At 36.1% G+C, this 17433-nt stretch overlaps 1 protein-coding gene across 4 annotated transcripts in view; it reads left to right on the forward strand.

The window, feature by feature from the left end:
• Positions 1 to 17433, forward strand: part of SYT1 (synaptotagmin 1) — a 295567-nt gene that overhangs the window by 75492 nt on the left and 202642 nt on the right. For 3 of the 4 annotated variants that reach the window (XM_015628699.2, XM_019006753.2, XM_015628696.2), the window contains one exon: positions 5514 to 5575. The exons of the other annotated variant lie outside the window; for it this stretch is intronic. The gene's annotated coding sequence lies outside the window, so the exon portion shown is untranslated. The remainder of the gene's footprint in view (positions 1 to 5513; positions 5576 to 17433) is intronic. 4 annotated transcript variants of the gene reach the window in all.

Genomic DNA, 17433 nt, shown 5'->3' on the forward strand with positions numbered 1-17433 from the left:
TACTGGTTTTGTCTCTAGTGTCCACAGTGATGCTGAATGTGTATCTTGTAAACTGTATTCTGAAGTATTTAAAACATTACATGTTGAGACCTAAAAAAGGCTTGCAATCTAGTTAGTTTCTATAAATCTAAATGGCTGTTCAAATGACAGCTCTCCAAAATAGGCCCTCTGTCTTTATGTGCTGTATTGAATAAATGCTCATCTGTAAGAATGACAATGGGATAATTTATCCTGGCCCACGAGGGAGTGTGTTGTACAACCACTATCTTCTTTTCATTCTGTTGCTCTAAATTTTTCCCTCATATTAGGAAATGACTCAATGCCACAGTTTTATTTCTTTCATTTTCTGTTTCAATGATTGTTTCCTTTCTATTAGCAAAAGCATTCCTCCATATTTATCCATCTCCACAAATCTACCCCTGTCCTGGTTTTTCCTTCTAGTTTTGGGTAGACATTGGATCTGGTAACAAACTCTTAAAGAGTCAGAAGTTTGCCATTTCTCTTCTGTGTACAGTGACACCTAATGGCAGGCACACCTGAGAATTGTTTGGGTTTTTTAAAGCCATAGTTTCTTTTAAAAGAAAACTGGACTGTCACAGTCCAGAATTTGAGAACTGATGGGTCTATTTTTGTCTCACATTCACTGTATTAATCACTGTGTATAAAGTCTGAGAGGCTTTCCAGTAGTGTTTGGCTTTCCAACAACTATTTATTCCCTTATCAGACTGTCCATGAAACTTGCAGTAAAAATGCCAATAAGTACTTCTTCTCTTCTGATTTGCTCATTTGCTAGAGAAGTTTTTATTCTTGGTTTTGGTTTTGTTTTACCGAATATCAGAGGCTGCAGAGACTCCTTACATTCATTGTCCTGCAACTCAGTTGTTTATGCACAGTCACCTCTACCATGAGATGTGCACCTCTTTATCAAATAATGTGTGTTTTTGTTTTTCACTCTTTAGTACTGTTCTCCATCATTGCCTGTAGGCAAGGAGGAATGGTGGTGATTTGAGTGGAAAAAGTGCTGTCATCAAATATATAATAACTTCGAGCAGTGTTATTTTGGTGGGGGGGGGGAGGAATTGTGTGTGGAGGTATATTTAAAATTAGTTCCTGTTTTGTTATATTACAGACCTGAATTCAGTCAGTAATGACCTCAATAGTGCCTGTTTTAATGTAATCCCTGCTTGCTGACTGCTGTTCCAAGAATAAAAATTTAAGCCAAAAGATTTAATGAAATCCTTTGGGATTAGTGCTCACTGGGCTGGGGAAATTGCATATCAACCATTTCTCTGTATTCTAACCATACGGCTTGCTATTTGAATAGGAGGATGTCCAAGAGAGACAACTCTGGGTTCATCAATAATTTACATTTTTTTTAGTTACAAACCTGGTATTTGGGATTCTGTTGCCATAGCGATCCATCTGGGCCTGAACGGGTAGTGTTTTAAGTGGTGGTTGTATAGAGATTCACAGGGCGTGCTTTAAATCCCTTCTGAAGTAATCCTCAGATCTGTTCTGTGACTTATTTGAGGTTTCGACAAAATCACTGTTACTCACAGTAAAAGTTGATGCTGAGCAAATTAAGCCCATAAAACAGTGGAATATACATATGATTAAGGACTGTAAGGTTCATAATGTATGACAATTTCTGTTTCAATATTTGAGACGATTAATAAATGCCCACAACTGCATTTTTTTTCAAAATGCATTTAATTTGTTGCACATTATGCAACTGGAAATTATCCAGACTCTGTACTGGTTATTAGCTAATTTAAACTTCATAATCGAATGCTAGCCTCATTTTTCCAGACGTCAGTTCTATGTTTTACAGGATGTCAGTCTATTCATAATGGACTCCTCCACTTTCAATTAATCTGATTTTCTCTCATAAATAATTCTAAAGCAGAGAATAAAATTTGAAATACCCATTTTCACTTCTAAGACTACTGGGCTTGTGTTTTGAGGATGTGCTGCTAAATTCAGTAGGTTAAACACAAGCTGCTTTTTGTTTGAGGTTTTGTTTATATTTTTTCGTTTTGCCACACAAAATTTCAAAATGGTTTATTCCAAACCTCCCAGATATGCCACATAAGTGGATGCCCTCAGGTCTGAAAGACAATCAATAAAGTCAGCTCTATCAAAACCAAAACTCTCCTGAAACTCATTTCTAGAGCTTTTATTCCTTCATGACAAAAATGTCCAGTTGTGCTCTGGAACTGTCACTGAGTCATAATGATGATATATTAGCAGCTTTTTATTACTCCAGAGTACAGAGATTCAGTTTGCAAAATTATTCCTCAGTGTTTGAAAGAAGAGAGAGAAGAAAAATACTCAAATAACAGCCATATGCTCTACTAATGAGTGTTTAGCCCATAATCCTAAACAGATAGAAATTTTTTCTTCATGGAGTTTGTAAAAGATCACATAGTTGTTCCTGGCTTCAAAAATAGTAATGGCATAAAGAAACTGGAGACGGCCTAAGATATCTTGAGAAATCTTTTAATTACCATGAAACTTCCCTTTCATCTTTTGTACCACAGTTCACAATGAAAAGTGGAGCATCTAATAAAAGGGGCTTATTTTTGCCATGATTCTGGGATGCTAAAAATGTTCTTTGTCACCTGTAATAAATGTAAATCCGCTGTTTCTGTATGAGTTAAACATGAGCTGCCTGAGAAAATTGCAAAGAATCCCTTCCTTGCAGTGGAGTAGGGTTTCATTTTGTGTGCATGTATGTATGTATAATCTTAAATTCAGTGTTGTTGACTGAACTGGTTTGATTTTAGAGCTCCAGTCCTGCCCCAGTTTAATGGGACGATTTCCATAATTGGTTACCACAAAGGTGACTGGGATCAGAGAGTTTGGAATTAATGAGAAAAGGCTTCATTTTGCTTACTTTTGCATATCTGTATGCTAACTGAAGTAAAAGTTGTAGATCATTTAAATGAGTACTTACCCTGAAATTAAATGCCTTAAAGTGTCTTCTATCTATATTTAATATTTGTAAATATAGATTACACTTCAAAGGGATATTACAAGATGTATTCACATGTATCAAAATGTGTTTCTGTTGATATTTCCAATGGTTTCATTAGGAAACGTCTTCCCTTGCAAATATTATTGAAGTAAAAACGGAGCCTTGGAAGATACTAGTGCTATGACAGATGCTATTTGCAGCTCTGAAAATATAGTTGTCACTGCAGGGGATCTCCTGAACTGAAGACCCACAGGAATCCATAACCAAGGGTTATGAATTAATCTTCCAACACATCTGAGAAAAAATAGCCTGTGTTTATTAGTAAGTGATAGAAACACAGTTGAATTTCTTTTGTAATGTTTTAACCTTCCTCTAAAAATGCAAATATTACCAGTTTATTTATCTCCTTATATTTTACCTCTGCAAATCCTTGCAAAGAGTGATGGTATTTAGTTTCCCGGACAACTGTTACATTTTATTGGTCGGTTTTTACTTATTTACTCCAGGTGTGCATTACATTTTTCATATGTTTTGAAAACTCAGACTGTGAGCTTCAAAGGAGCAGGCAGGTTGTCTCTGTTTTCACTTAATGCAGCACTGCACTTATTCATAGTTTCACCTAAATTTGCTTCTCTAGTGCATAACCTGTATTTTTGTTTAGTTATTTACAATTAATGCTATAGTAAACATTTATCTTTCTTTTCCATTTTCTGTCGTTGCAGCAGAAGGAGGTAGTGAACCTCCTGAAAGGCTCAGTAATAAATATGACACAGCTTGACACAGACAGCTTAGAGAAACAGGGGAAGATTGAGACAGTGTACCACAGAGCAGGTGTGACTCTGGGTGTTAATTTCTCTAAGGCACTTGCAGCTACCTCTGCTTAAATGCAAGATATACACAGGGCCCTGCACCAAAACCCTGGCTCTGAACCCCAGGAGAAGGTGGAGATTAGAGGTTCTTTTATTGAATCCTCTTTTTGAGTGTTTCTGAATTTCAAATGCCTCAGTTTGGGAAGACTTGACTTGACAGCAAGAGGCAGAGTTTTGGTTGAAGCCATTCAAAAAATATTGGAGTACAGTACCTCAGATTAGGTCTGTCATGGTCTGTTCCAGAACATTTTATACAGCTAATACAGAGCACCAAGCAAGGTAAGGCCTGCTAAGGCTATTGACTTGACATTTGATATGAGTTACAAACTGTGGGAATGAAATTAGCTGTGTTTTACACCAGCATCTGAATTATTCTAAACCCTTTAGAGTAAGATTTCAAATCATTGCCCAGTTAACCTTGCATCATTTTAAGTGTTCAGCTCCTCACTGAGGTCTGGGACATAACAAAATGGGCTGCTTAGATAGAAGAGCTGATTCCTATGGTTCAAAAAAGTTTAAAACTTAATATCATCATAATATTAGATGCTACTGACTAATGTATTACATAGCCCTTGGCTCCAAACAGTTATCAATTGTTGCTTAACAGGTTCCTTCAGTACACTTATATGCAAATATGAGTGATTTCTGGTATGTCATAAATACTGACAGAACAATACAGAAAGAAATATAATTTCTTACTAAAATAGAAGGGGAAATTAGATTTTATAATTAGTTACAGTTTGAGTCCTATATTATCTGAGTCATGAAAGATGGTTTGTTGATTAGAGTGAGATGGTAGATGGAATCATGATTTGCCTTTTTCAAAGACCAGTGTAAGTGTTGGTGTGCTGTAGTGTGACAGTTTCAGACAACAAAGTTTTCATTTTCTAGTTGATGTAAAAAATACATTTGTCTATCTTGGCAACTATGTATTTGGCTCCATTTTTCAACTGCATCCAAATTGGTCATCTTCACAATTAATGACTTCACAGGTTGATTGTGCTTGCCCTTTCACACCAGCATTGCCCTTATTGTAGCCCCTATTGCCCAGCAGTCCCAATTTTCCTCTCTTCTCTCTAGCAGCCTTTATTAATGAAAATTGTTAATAGTAAAATCTGCAAAAGCAGTATGCTGTGTTCCATCAAATCCTGCCTTAAAACTCACCTCTGTTGTGATGCTTGTAAACTGGCCAAGAAAGGCTAAGCAGCTGGTGTGCTGTGTTCAGTTCTCACTGTACAAATTTCCTCTATGAAACAGCAGGAGTGAGGCAGCAAACACCCCTCTGCAGCGTGTTCCACTCTCCTCCAAAAGTGGTGAGCGAGGCTGTGGCTGTCTTTGGAGGCATATGTTCTTTCTTCCTTGACTCTTCAGTCTAATGGGTAATTCAGCCAAGATCTAATACACCACATTTTAGACAAGAGGATTGCCAGTCTCAGAAATGTGAAAGCCTGTCACCTTCCTGGAACTGGGAAGACCTGCAGGTGCCCAGATGAAATTAGGATGCCCAGCATTTAGTCTGAAGTTTCAAGGGAGATTTGTTCCCTGAACTTGTTGATTTCTCATCTCTGCTGCTATTTGAAAATGGCAAACTTCTCTAGAACAAATGAAACTAGGTAGTTCCATTTAGATAGAAACATGATAAATGCATGTATTTGTTTTTCTTACAGAGGCGTGGAGTCCTGAATAAACAAAGAGAAGAGAGTTAAGCACACATTCTCTATTCTGAACAGTAAGTGACCAACTTACATACTTTAAACATGACTTGCACTTCCTTTTTAATTTTTTTCATTCTTTCGTATTTGCAGTTCTTCTAACAAATGTAAGAAATTCGTGCAGTGAACATTTCTGCCTCATATCCAACTTAGTTTTCATTTCACAGGGGTAGACTTTTATAAATCCTACAATCTCAGGTAGGTCCAGGTAGTCCACACGGTGTCTTCATTGCTGCCCATACTGAGAATATTGTATTGTTTATCTCAGTAAAAATACATTCCAGTAGAAACTGACACTAACAAGCTAAAAACAATATTATGCCAACATTTGCTCACACATGAAATTTTGCAGAAAAGCAGATTCATCAGTGTAATCAAATGGTGGTGCTGGGTCAGTGTAGGAGCAAAAGACTTTTATGGGTTTGTGTTAGCTACATAACCAGTGACTAATTGTTCCAAACTGCCCTGGTCATAGCTGTGCTGTTCACTGCACAGTCCAACCAATTGCAGAGCATGGCAGTGCTGGCCCTTGACAACTGCAGCATTATAAAACACCAAGAAATTAAGGCCACTTGCTGAGACAAGAAAATGAGCCATGTTTGTGTTGTGGGTGATATTATTGATATTGTCCCTAGGAAAAAAATCTTGGGCTGTTGGTGAAATACCAGTCATGACAAAGTAGGGCACAGACACTGCCTTCACTGCCCATCCAAGTAATGTGCCCTGGGAAGCGTAGCTGATTCTACGAGTGTACCATGTTACTGGGTGTTTAACAGGTGGCAATATCTTCTGAGAAGCAGAGCAGGTGGTCTTGTGTTAGCACATTTCTATTAACAGTTCCAACAAAACAGTTCCTCTGTGCTAGGTGCCAATAGAACCTGCCTTTTTTGTGGTAGATAATTGTGGACGGTAAGTAATGCACAGAGAATATGTGTTCTTTAGCACCATTCTGCATTTAAAGTATACATTTGGCAGTACAAGTTAAGGAGTTTTACTGTTGTATGTGAAATCCCTATTCATTTAGCCAAACAGGCATATGGAACAGGCTAGTTTTGAATGGAAATAAATCTTGAATATTTCTTGAGAAGTAATAAGATAATACTCCTTGTTGGGAAAGAATGTGTGTAAATCTCAATAGCAAAAAAAATTACCCATTATATCTCTGGGCAGACAAGTTTGATGATGGACTTTAACAAGAAAGGAAATGTGTGACATTTCACAAATCCAAGGACAACACAATGCTTGTTTGTGAACCTGCGTGGTTATTCGTACACTGTACTAAACTGTTACCTGTGGGCATCTTCTAGATACAAAGTAAATGACACATATGTACCAAAGAATTCTAGAAAACTTCTCAAAACTCCTATTTATCTATTCCTTTGATTTCTTTAATTTCTTCTATCAGCAATACTTTCCTTTCATTTTCTTTCCCCTGTGATTCCTGTGGTTTATATTCCCTACATCACACTATCCTATATATGATATATTTCCCTATATCACACCTCTTTTTACCCTTTATCTTTCCATTTTTTGCCACATAGTCAATCTGCTCAAACTTCATGTTTTCTGCTCGCGTCTCCCACACAGGGCCATCTCCTCTTACTCTTGGCAGAGCTGCATTGCAGAATGTTTCTGATCTTGGGCAAGTTTTGAGCTTGCTATTTCTAGTATCAGATAGATACTCTGCAGACCAAGAGCCTTATTGCTGTTGTCAGCTCATAACACACAGAATAATGCCATATGCTTGTGTCTCAGGAATTCACAAAGGGTTGCAACATAGTGTAATATGTGTCAGGTATTGCAGTTTTATTTGATGTGTGGAAAGATGCAGTGGAACTTTAGAAGTTGTTATTTAATGCATGGGATACCTTCAACCTAATCAATCATGCTTTATGCCCTCTGGATCTGAAGTTTTGGCAGCAGGTCACTGATAGTTACATGAATAAATGCTAGCAATTCCAAGCAATTTTTATAGTTCAGCTGATATATGTATACAAAAAGTCCACAAGTCGTTACAGACCTACTTGTAGGTAGAAAATAAATTTCACTACTTGTAGAAAATAAATTTCACTACTGTAGACTTTAGAAGATCCCCCCAGTTGTGTTTCTGTGTTAAGTGGCCAGAACTCTCAGGCAGCTGTTTTCAGAATAACATGTATTTATTTGTGTATAGTGAGAAAAAATTAATCAACTATTACTGGTACTCCTTCACATAAAAATCCTCTCTCTTCTGCTGGCAGAGTAGGTTGACAGGACCTTTTCATATTATCCATCAGTTACTTTTATCAGTCGTGGTGTTATCATTATAAACTACAAATGATCTAACATATAATGAAAATATAGCAACAAAAATGAAACTCTGCAGTGGTTATTTAACATTCATGATGTGAAATTTATTTAACACTCTCTTTGGAATATACATGGGAAATTAGAATAATAAAACAGAAATAAAATTACCCTTACCTCTCATCCATCATCAGTGAGAAGCAATGTTACCAGCTTGATCAGGCTGTACATTCTCCCATGGAGGGAAGTTTGTGTATGGTATGTTTGGGCCTTCTAACAACACCCTCGAGAACTGTGTTATTCATATACTAACCAGTCATTCTTCTGACACTGTGATTGATAAATTGGAATTATGGAGTTGTTTCAGAATACCTTTTTTCCTTCAACTTCAATTAAAATCTAAAATTTAAAATATCTGGGGAAAAAAGATTGGCTTCCCACATATAGAGAAAATAAAATTAAAATTTATATTGTTCTTATTTTAAAAGGATAAAATAGAAGTCATAATATATAGTATGTTTTGTGGGTTTTACATTTTCCCAACTTTATTTTAAGTGTAAGGGCCTTTGTCATTTGTCCTTGATATTGCAAAAGATTACAGGTATCCTTTATGGAGCAGGAAAAAAATCCAAACTTTGGTTTATCAAAGAAGTGGCAAATAATTGGTGGCTGGTTGATAGCAGGTTTTTTGTTACTCTTGTCTGACAAAGGCAAGTTTAGGTAATGTGATGTAAATTAGGAGATTGCACAAGCATAGTGCTAGTACAGGAGAGGGATGGCCAGAATCCAGACTCTGCTGTGAGCAGATGAGAGGAGGCTTGGCCTGATGAAAATTATTGTACGGGAAGTTTGACTCCATTATGTGTTATTCATGTTAGCTCATGAGTGTGCAACATACCCTTGTTTGCCCTAATATCTATTTCAAAAGCTACTGTGTTTTATATTTTACCATTTACCATATCACATCTAGAGGTATGTAATGTACCAGAGCTGAAGTAGCTAAATGAAAGGTTTTTTGGTTTTGGAAGGGTCGTTTTGTAAAAGTTGAATTTACGAGTATTCAAAAGAAATGAGCTTGCAGTTCCTGAATATTCTGTACTAACCACAATAACTTTCCCCTACATTATTATTTCAGTCTTTCATGCATTACAGTAATCTAGAGGCAGCATAGAAGTGCCTGCCCTCATTCCTTGGTTTTTTTGCCATTTTGTCACAGGTTTTGTCATTGCAAATTAAAATTCATGTGCATATACTGCAGGCTTGGACAAAATTGTTCATTGTAGTGTTTCCACTACCTTAAGTCTTTAATGAGGTCTTCCCTTAAATTAGTTTCACTCTTTTTTTCCCCCTCACATAGTGAAAGTATGACCTTCTGGTAAATTATATAGTAGCATTTGCATAATGTAAAGGTTGTTTATGTTGCCTGTCTTTTGGTTATCATGTTACGACTATTCAGAGGAGTCTATTCTATATGGCTTATATGCTTACAAAATTCTGTGCCTCAAAACTTTATTTTTCTTTTTATCATTCCTATATTACAGACACCACTTTGTGCTTTTTAATGTGACATCTCTGACATGGATTTAGATTCTGTACTGCTTTGAGGTATGCTAGTTATGCAGCCTGATTTTGCAAAATGGCTCTGTAGTTGTAGCTCCCTGGGGCTTCAGTTTAGTTGTCATCTATCATTTTAGCATTGTGATTGATTAGTCTCTACTATTTAATTTATCTGCTGCAGCTTCTAAGCTTTTTCTTTAATTGGTAAACACATACTTTTCTAGACACATTTTCAAATTATGTGTTTTCCAAGTGCCCAGAAGTCATGTAATCATATTTTTCTCAGCTAGAAATTTAACCATTTGAGCCATTTAATGGTTTCAATAAATACTGCCTGGTATTTTTGTCTATTACTTGAAAATTTTGAACTGTAAATCTGTTACATGTTCCATTTTTCAGTGTTATTGTATATTGAATATATATTTATTCTGAAATCCTAGTGTATTCACCAGCTTTTTTTTCATCCACTGAAAAACATTACAAGAAATCAGCATCTTTCTCAAGTGTAGGAGCCAAATGCCTGGGCTGCTGCTGTGGTAGTAGATTTTAACCACCTTTTCACATTAGGCTTCAAAAGCAAAATATTAATTAGCGTAATTTGCTTGTTGGAATTTCATAAGCCAGCTTCAGTCAGGAAGGTTGACATGCTTATTCTTCTCTGTTGTATACTGTGTTCCTGTTCTTTGCTATTTTTAAACATCACATTGAATATCAACTTGGCTATGTTTTTAAATCAGAGTCTTTCATAGAAATGTCATTTCCATTTAAAAGAAGGGTTGGTTTTTGGCGTTAAGTTGTACAATGTGTAAACATTTCAGCAGTTCTATACAATTACTGAGGCAACTTTCAAGAAGCTACTATAATGAATTGCTTCTATGATCCACATATCAAAGAAATTATAATGTTACATTTTGTTTGCTACTGCAGTTTTTATTATGGCTGTGTATTTTTGAATGGGAATGTTGATAATTGGTTTAGGGTTTTGGGTTTTTTTTACTTTTAGTTACTGTCTAATACTTGTGATTAAAATCTCTCAATAAGAAGAATTATATTGTGTCATCATAATGCAGCTTTGCTGACGTTGGTAACTGCTATTGTAGTCCCATCTCTAAATACAATCAAACAAAACTGGTAGACATCTGCAGCAGTGCATGCTTTTTGAGGGTAAATTGATGTTCCTTTTTATTTTTTTCTTGTGAGAGCAAGCTTTAATCAGTATTTCCCTTTTGTTTCTAATTCTAATCTCATTGTGCAACCCACTTTCAAAGACTACCTGGTTAATTTCAGGTGTGTACCTTAGGAATTTGTGGTAGGTCACTTCCAGCCCAAATTTCCTTCGAGTGTTGGAGATAGCCTGTTGTGTCAGTGCTCTTGTCGTGACTTACACTTTGATTAGGAAATAAGAGGATAGATTTTTTTGTCAACTCTGCCATTTTGCATTTATGGTACATGGAGCTTAACTGAAGAACTAACTAATATGGTACAAGTGATTATGAAACATACAGGTTAAGATGACTCCCTTGTATGGAGTTGGTGATCACTAAGGGACATTATTTGGCAGTTTTGGATTCTCTCAAAGTATGACTTTTCTATTCAATGATGATTTTTTTTTCTTCTTTTAAGTTTCATACTATAAATCTTACTTTGAAGACATATAAGTCATAAGCATCTCATTTTGACACCTTTCCTTATGTAAATGAAACTCATTCAAGGGTTTATTCAGAAATGAGAAAAGACACATCTTAGACCTATTTACAATGTTACTATTTACAATAAGTTAAAATATTGACAGCATTTATCTGTGAAAATGGGAAGGAAATAGGAAATTTGGTTACTTTTCCATGTAAAAGGAAACATTTTGCAAAACCATTAGCACATAAAAATATTTTTTCTGATGTCAGTCTTCCATGTTTATATTAATATCTGAAGTACATGAAATGGGCACAGTAGAACTTTCCTTGCAGTAAACAACTTTGAAAACACAAAATTAAAAAATTAATATTTTATTTAATATTTGAAAAGCACAATTCCTTGGACTAGGATTTTTGGGTGGGAGGATATCCATTAGAACTGCTAAAAATTAGGATCGATTAGGAATGCTCTGAACATGTCAAATGTATCAGCAATGTGTCTGCAGTGTGCTGCTGCTATACTTCCAGTTTTCTCTGCAAGCTGAAGAGGCAAAGACATGGTTTTGCTGTGAGAGGACCCTCTGCACGTTGGCTCTGAGAGCAATATTGATTGAAGTCTTTCATTCTAGTGACCCTTGTAGCTGTGCTAATAAATGGAACAGTATTTTGAGCTGAGGGCACAAGTTTTTGAACATGCTGTTCATAAAGCACATAACATTAGGCCATCTTACCAGTTTCACCAATTACAAAGCTGTAACTTTTCAGTTATTAAAAATGCTGAGATTCTGTTTTTCCATGAGCCATGTGCTTGGGAGTTTTTCTTGTTACTGCTCAATTTCTATGACTGCTTTAGTCCCTCCAAAATCTCTAGGTTTAGAAGTGTATTTTTTATTGAAAGGTGATATTTTCACTCAGTTGCATGGATCCAGGGGCTGAAGCTTCAAAAGATAACTCCCAAACATTTATTGCAAAGTCTGGGGATGCTGTGTAAAATGCATGATAGCCTGGAGGTCTCTGCTAGTACTAAGCAGAGGTACACTTTGATCTTTCACATAATAGGTCTCCCAATACCTTTTCATTTCTAACAGAAATAGTGCCTAGGCTGCTTTTATACCATAAGCCTGTTTCACTCATCCTTAAAAGTTGTGATGCCAAGTAAGAACATTGGTTTTAGGGAGAAGGATGAGAAAAATTGAATAAGATGTAATTTAGACTGTGTAACTTTAACTATTTTTGATGGTATTTGCTCTTAGAATCATGTCTCAGTGGTTGAATCTTTAGTTTAAATGAAATTATTAAAATGGACAGGGTTTATTTAAAATCTCATTTTATTTTAGGGATAAGAATGTTTAAGACTTCAAACTGCATTAAACAATTGGTTAATAAACCACTAGCTATCAAACTTTTAGTAGTTTTTCCTGAAGGTAACAGGGATTCATTTTGGAGAGTTACAGTCTATTGGACAAATATGCCCAATATATAGATAGGTTTTAAAATGGGTGTTACATTAAACTTTATAATTTTGTTCTTAGACATTTCCTAAAGAGAATAGAATCAGTATCTTTGATACTGAAATTTTCAAAAGATCTGTTAGTAGACATAAATGATTTGCTTAAACACTCTCAAGTAGCTTTCCTTTTCAAAATTGGTATGGTGGCACACAGTAACTTTCTTTCAGGGGGGATGGAATTCACTCTAGTGATGAAATTCGTAGTATTGTTACTGGTGTGAAAAGAATAAGCTCATACCATCTCAGTATTGCAAAGACCTTGAAGAACTACAAAACTATGTACTGCCATTGCTTATCTTTCCCTTTCAGACTCTGAGATTGTTCTGAATATTGATTTGTCCATCAGTTCAAGCTTCTTAGAAGGTGCCACTGTGTTCGAGAAGTGTGTTCATTAGTACTTACTAATGCACGTTTGATGCACGTTAAAAGAAATTGAGATTATATCTGCTGTTAAGTAAGTGCCTTAAAAAAAAAGTTGTCTTACTTGGCAGTTCCTAATCTTGAAAATACCTGTGTAAGACTATCAATAAGTCCTACAGACATCAAGTAGTTTTTCTTGCTGCGGTTTTTTACCAATAAAAGCTCTCCCTGTCTCCCTTATTCATTCTCCTGGGAAAAAACCAGCAGCCTTTACAAGCCTGAGTAATGAGATGGGGCTTAGGAAAGCTCTGGTGTAATTATACTAATCTGCTACTTACTGCTATAGCATATAGCCCTATATTGGTTCTGTTTCTGAGTCTTCTTTCTCCATCCTTTATTCATATTTCCATTTTACTCCTTTTACTGTTTTCTTACTGGCAACTCTACCTGAGTCATATTGTCATAGAATGGTTTGGATTGGAAGTGACTTTGAAATCATCCAGTTTCAACCTCCCTGTCATGGACAGAGACACCTTCCCCTGGATCAGGTTTCTCTAAAGCCCCATCCAACCTGACCATGAACTCTTGGAGGGATGGGGCATCCACAGGCTCTCTGGGCAATTTGTCCCAGTGCCTCACCATCCTCACAATGAAGAATCTTTGTAGCTGTCCTCCAGATTTGCTTACTAAATCTTAGTTTCTCTTCTAGAGCTACTTCGATGATACTCTTCTGAGAAAGATCCCTTATTACTCAGTGTCATCTAATTTGTTTTCAAGTAGTTCCCATAGTTCTTGATCTTCTTCTTGATAATAGGGATTTTAAAAAAATAACAATGGGGATAAAATACATCTGCTGAAGTACTGTAACTAGGTTGTGATTGAGTTTGCAAAGAGAGGCTCAAGCTGGGATGGGGCCCATTTATGTGGTCAGAAATATGTCTAGACATAAAGCAATGGTTTTTATGTGTACACTCCTTCCTCACCATGCCCAAATATTTTAATGTTTAACAGTGAATGAACATGAGGTTCATATTTTTTCCCACTGTAAACATTTGTGTCTTTAACATAAGCTCCAAGCAATTTGAGCATGCCTTCATCCCAGTCAACAAATTGTCTTTGTTGCTTTGCTCCTACTTCTTATTTCTTCTCTACCTGGTGTGAGTACGGGACTATAATGTTACATTGCTTCAGACAGAACACAGTAAATTTGCTTATAATTTATATATCAATACATTATCTTTATGCCCTTTTTTGGTTGTTAAGCCCTTAGCTTTAGCATATACTACTTTCTCCAAATTATCTGCCTGTAGCATGCAATGTCTGATTTGTTTGAAGAGCTTCTGATTTCTGCTGATTAGATATTTTACTCAGAGCACCAAAGAAACCCATGTTTGTGTGACTTTTCTTCTTGGATGCACATGTGCGTGTTCTCTTGCTTTTTTTCTATCTCTTGCTTTTTTTCTGTGCTTTGGTGGAACATTATGTCCTCAGTTGTCAAATTGCTTTCTCTCAGATAAAATTCCAAAGCTAAATTGAAAGAAATCAACCCAGAAACTCTGGCAGATGATTAATGTCTAGAGTGAAACTGAATTTTGTGTCTTAAATGAAAAAATGTGTATTATTAAAAAAGTATGGTATTAGGCTAGTGAAAAGGAATCTCTAATACTTGGTATATAAAAAAGGAGGTATGATAAGATTATGAAACCTTGAGGGGTTATTTGAATCATCAACTTGTTTCTAGAGAGAAAATAAAGCTCTGTTTTATTAATCCTAATTGTCCTTTTATTTGTTGCAATATTATATCAGGTTTACAGCATCTCTTCAGCATTAGCTTCCCAGGAACAGCATTACTAAAGTGCAACTATCAGCCAAGTGAATGCTACAGATACAACCTGAAAATAAATATGGATAATTAAGCAAGGTATTGTTTTTCAGAAACAGCACATCCACTTCTGTGTAGCATCAAGAGCAGAGTTTAAAATTGTGTACAGGGTTCAGTAAACTGCTGAACAACATATTTACTAATAAACTGGTTGGTTTTGTGAGTTAATTGATTGGTAAGTAATAGAGCTTTAAAGAGGCAGATCATGCATTATAGACTGTTATGAATTGCATGGTAGGAGGGAAGGAGTTAACATTAGAATTGTATGACACCTGTGAGTCATTGCTACTTAAAAACATCATGGTTATCAAAATGCATTGAATTCTTCTCTCAGGAAGAAGAAGTTGATTGAGACATGGGTAAAGGCATTTCCATGACCCCTGACACCACTGTGTTGCCACACTTAATTTATGGCTTTCAGGAGGTACATCATGATCAGCCATACATGACTGTTTAGCTTTGCCTGTTACTAGATGTATATTCTGCTTGCCAAAGTGTTGCTTCATTAGGTTTTTAGCTTAGGAGTACAATATATGGGATGTCTCAACTTCTTTAGCAGAAGTTATGACAGGGTAGGTAGGTTACAATTCAGGTAACATCTTGGAACTCACCGATTTAGAATGACTGGAGCTGTGTCAGTTGATTATATACTATGGTGCAACCTGTCTTATGAAAGGTATCTCAATCTGGGTATTTGGAAATGCTCTTAGGGAGGTAATGTTCATATGTAAGCATTCTTGAAGTAATTGAAGTATAGTTAGTACTTCTCTTGGGGGAAAAGCAGGAGAACCTGGGTTTCAGGCACAATTTTTGGTGTCACAAACAATCAAACACTCAACTGATCCAAGAGAAAAATACCAAAATTAGAGAACAGGAACAGTCAGAATGTTTCTAAATAGAAGCATTCATCAGCTCTCACATTGCTGCCTTTTTAAGTTCAGTTATCATGTTTGGACTTGGTGTGGTGCCAACAAAAAGGATTTGCTCATTTATTTTCAAGCAATCAGAATATTTTTTAGGCCACGTATAGAAATAGTTAGAAAATACAGCAGGCTGTCCAGATAAGAAAGAATGAATTAGGTATGTGCAGTGGTAATACAAAAGAGGAAAGATGGAAAGTTCACAGTTATTTAGGTTTAAAAGTAATCTCCATATGAACTGCATTTGCTTAAGGTACTTGATATATGCATTATTACTTCTTACTTCTCTGATTAAGTGAAGCTTACTTGGTCACCTAGTTGATGTGACTTGTACCATTGATTTATCTCAGAAAAGGCAAGAGACTCAATTTAAGAAATAAGGATGAGCATGGTGGTATTCTTTGGCAAGTTAAGAGGTCATAGTATATGTAGGAAAAGAATATGGCCAAGAATGACATTAAGGCTGAATATTTAATTATGTGTTTGTTTATTTGTTTGTTTACATCTGAAAGATGTAAAAATGGTGCAGTGAAAAAGTTGTTTGCTACTGGTGTGTTAGCTATATTGGTAAAGCAGAGAAATGCCAACTCAGAGCTAGAAGAATGAAGCTACAAGTTTTGTCAAAATACTGGTGAGCTCTCTAGATACCCTGATGAAAAATTGCCACTAGTTACCTTTCTTGTTGTTGCCTTGACCTTAGTATATTTTCGTTGAGCTTCTGTCATTTTCATCCAAAATATGACTAGCCATTCAGAAAGCCTTACATTTTTCTTCTAGACTGTGTCTGGTTAAAAAAATTGGAAATATTTGGCAGTGACGAATGTCTGATCTGTAGGCAACAGTAACTGTAGTCTGAAATGGTGTTGAATGCTGCCCCAGGTGTTTTCACAGTTAGGTGTCTGTGGTTTATACTGATGCTTGCTCACAGACTAAATGATGTCAAGTGTGTTTTGGATGTATAGATTTTGTACACGGCTAACAAACAGCTCTAATTCAGTTGGGTTTTAGCAAAACTAATAGTGGTACATGCACATCTCCCAGTTTAAGTACCTTTCTGGTAGCAGAAGCAGCTTGACTATGTAAGAGAGTGTATGTATTTCTGTGGGTTAAGACTTGACTTTCTATTTATTTTAGAGAAATACCTTTTCCTTGGTGAGAACAATCTTTCGTCCCTCTAAAGGCCTTTTGATAAGAGCTTATCCATGACTTGGTTCCCTTGTCATTTTCTGATGCTGTTGGGGGAGTGTTGCTTCTTTGCAATATCTGTGTGACATTTATGGACACTTGTTTTGGTTTTTTTCCCTGGAACAGTGGGTTGCAGTACAAGACTTTGCTCAAGAAATCTGAAGTTGCTTTGGTAATGGATGAAGTTTCATGTATCAATACTGCTAATTGTTTTATCACCTTATAATAGGATCACCAATAAAATACTGTTCATTCCTTATACAGTTCACAAGAGTTTACATATTTACTGTAAAGTTAACATGTCCTCTGCTCTGATTCACTCACTTTCCATAGCCATGTATCCCTAGTGTCCTACCAAGTCATATAAATAAGGTAGTCTTCACATTAGCAGTTCTAAAATTTAATAATTTACAAAAGCATACAGAAGTGGCAAATGCTTTGAGTGGTGCTCTAGCTATACATCTCTAGTGTGGAGAAGTATCTGGTAGATGCTGTGCTGTTAAAACAGTGGGATCTGTGACAAGGAAGTGATCCTATGCAGGAT

The sequence above is a fragment of the Parus major genome, chromosome 1A (assembly GCF_001522545.3).
Source record: "Parus major isolate Abel chromosome 1A, Parus_major1.1, whole genome shotgun sequence".
Taxonomy (NCBI): Eukaryota; Metazoa; Chordata; class Aves; order Passeriformes; family Paridae; genus Parus; species Parus major.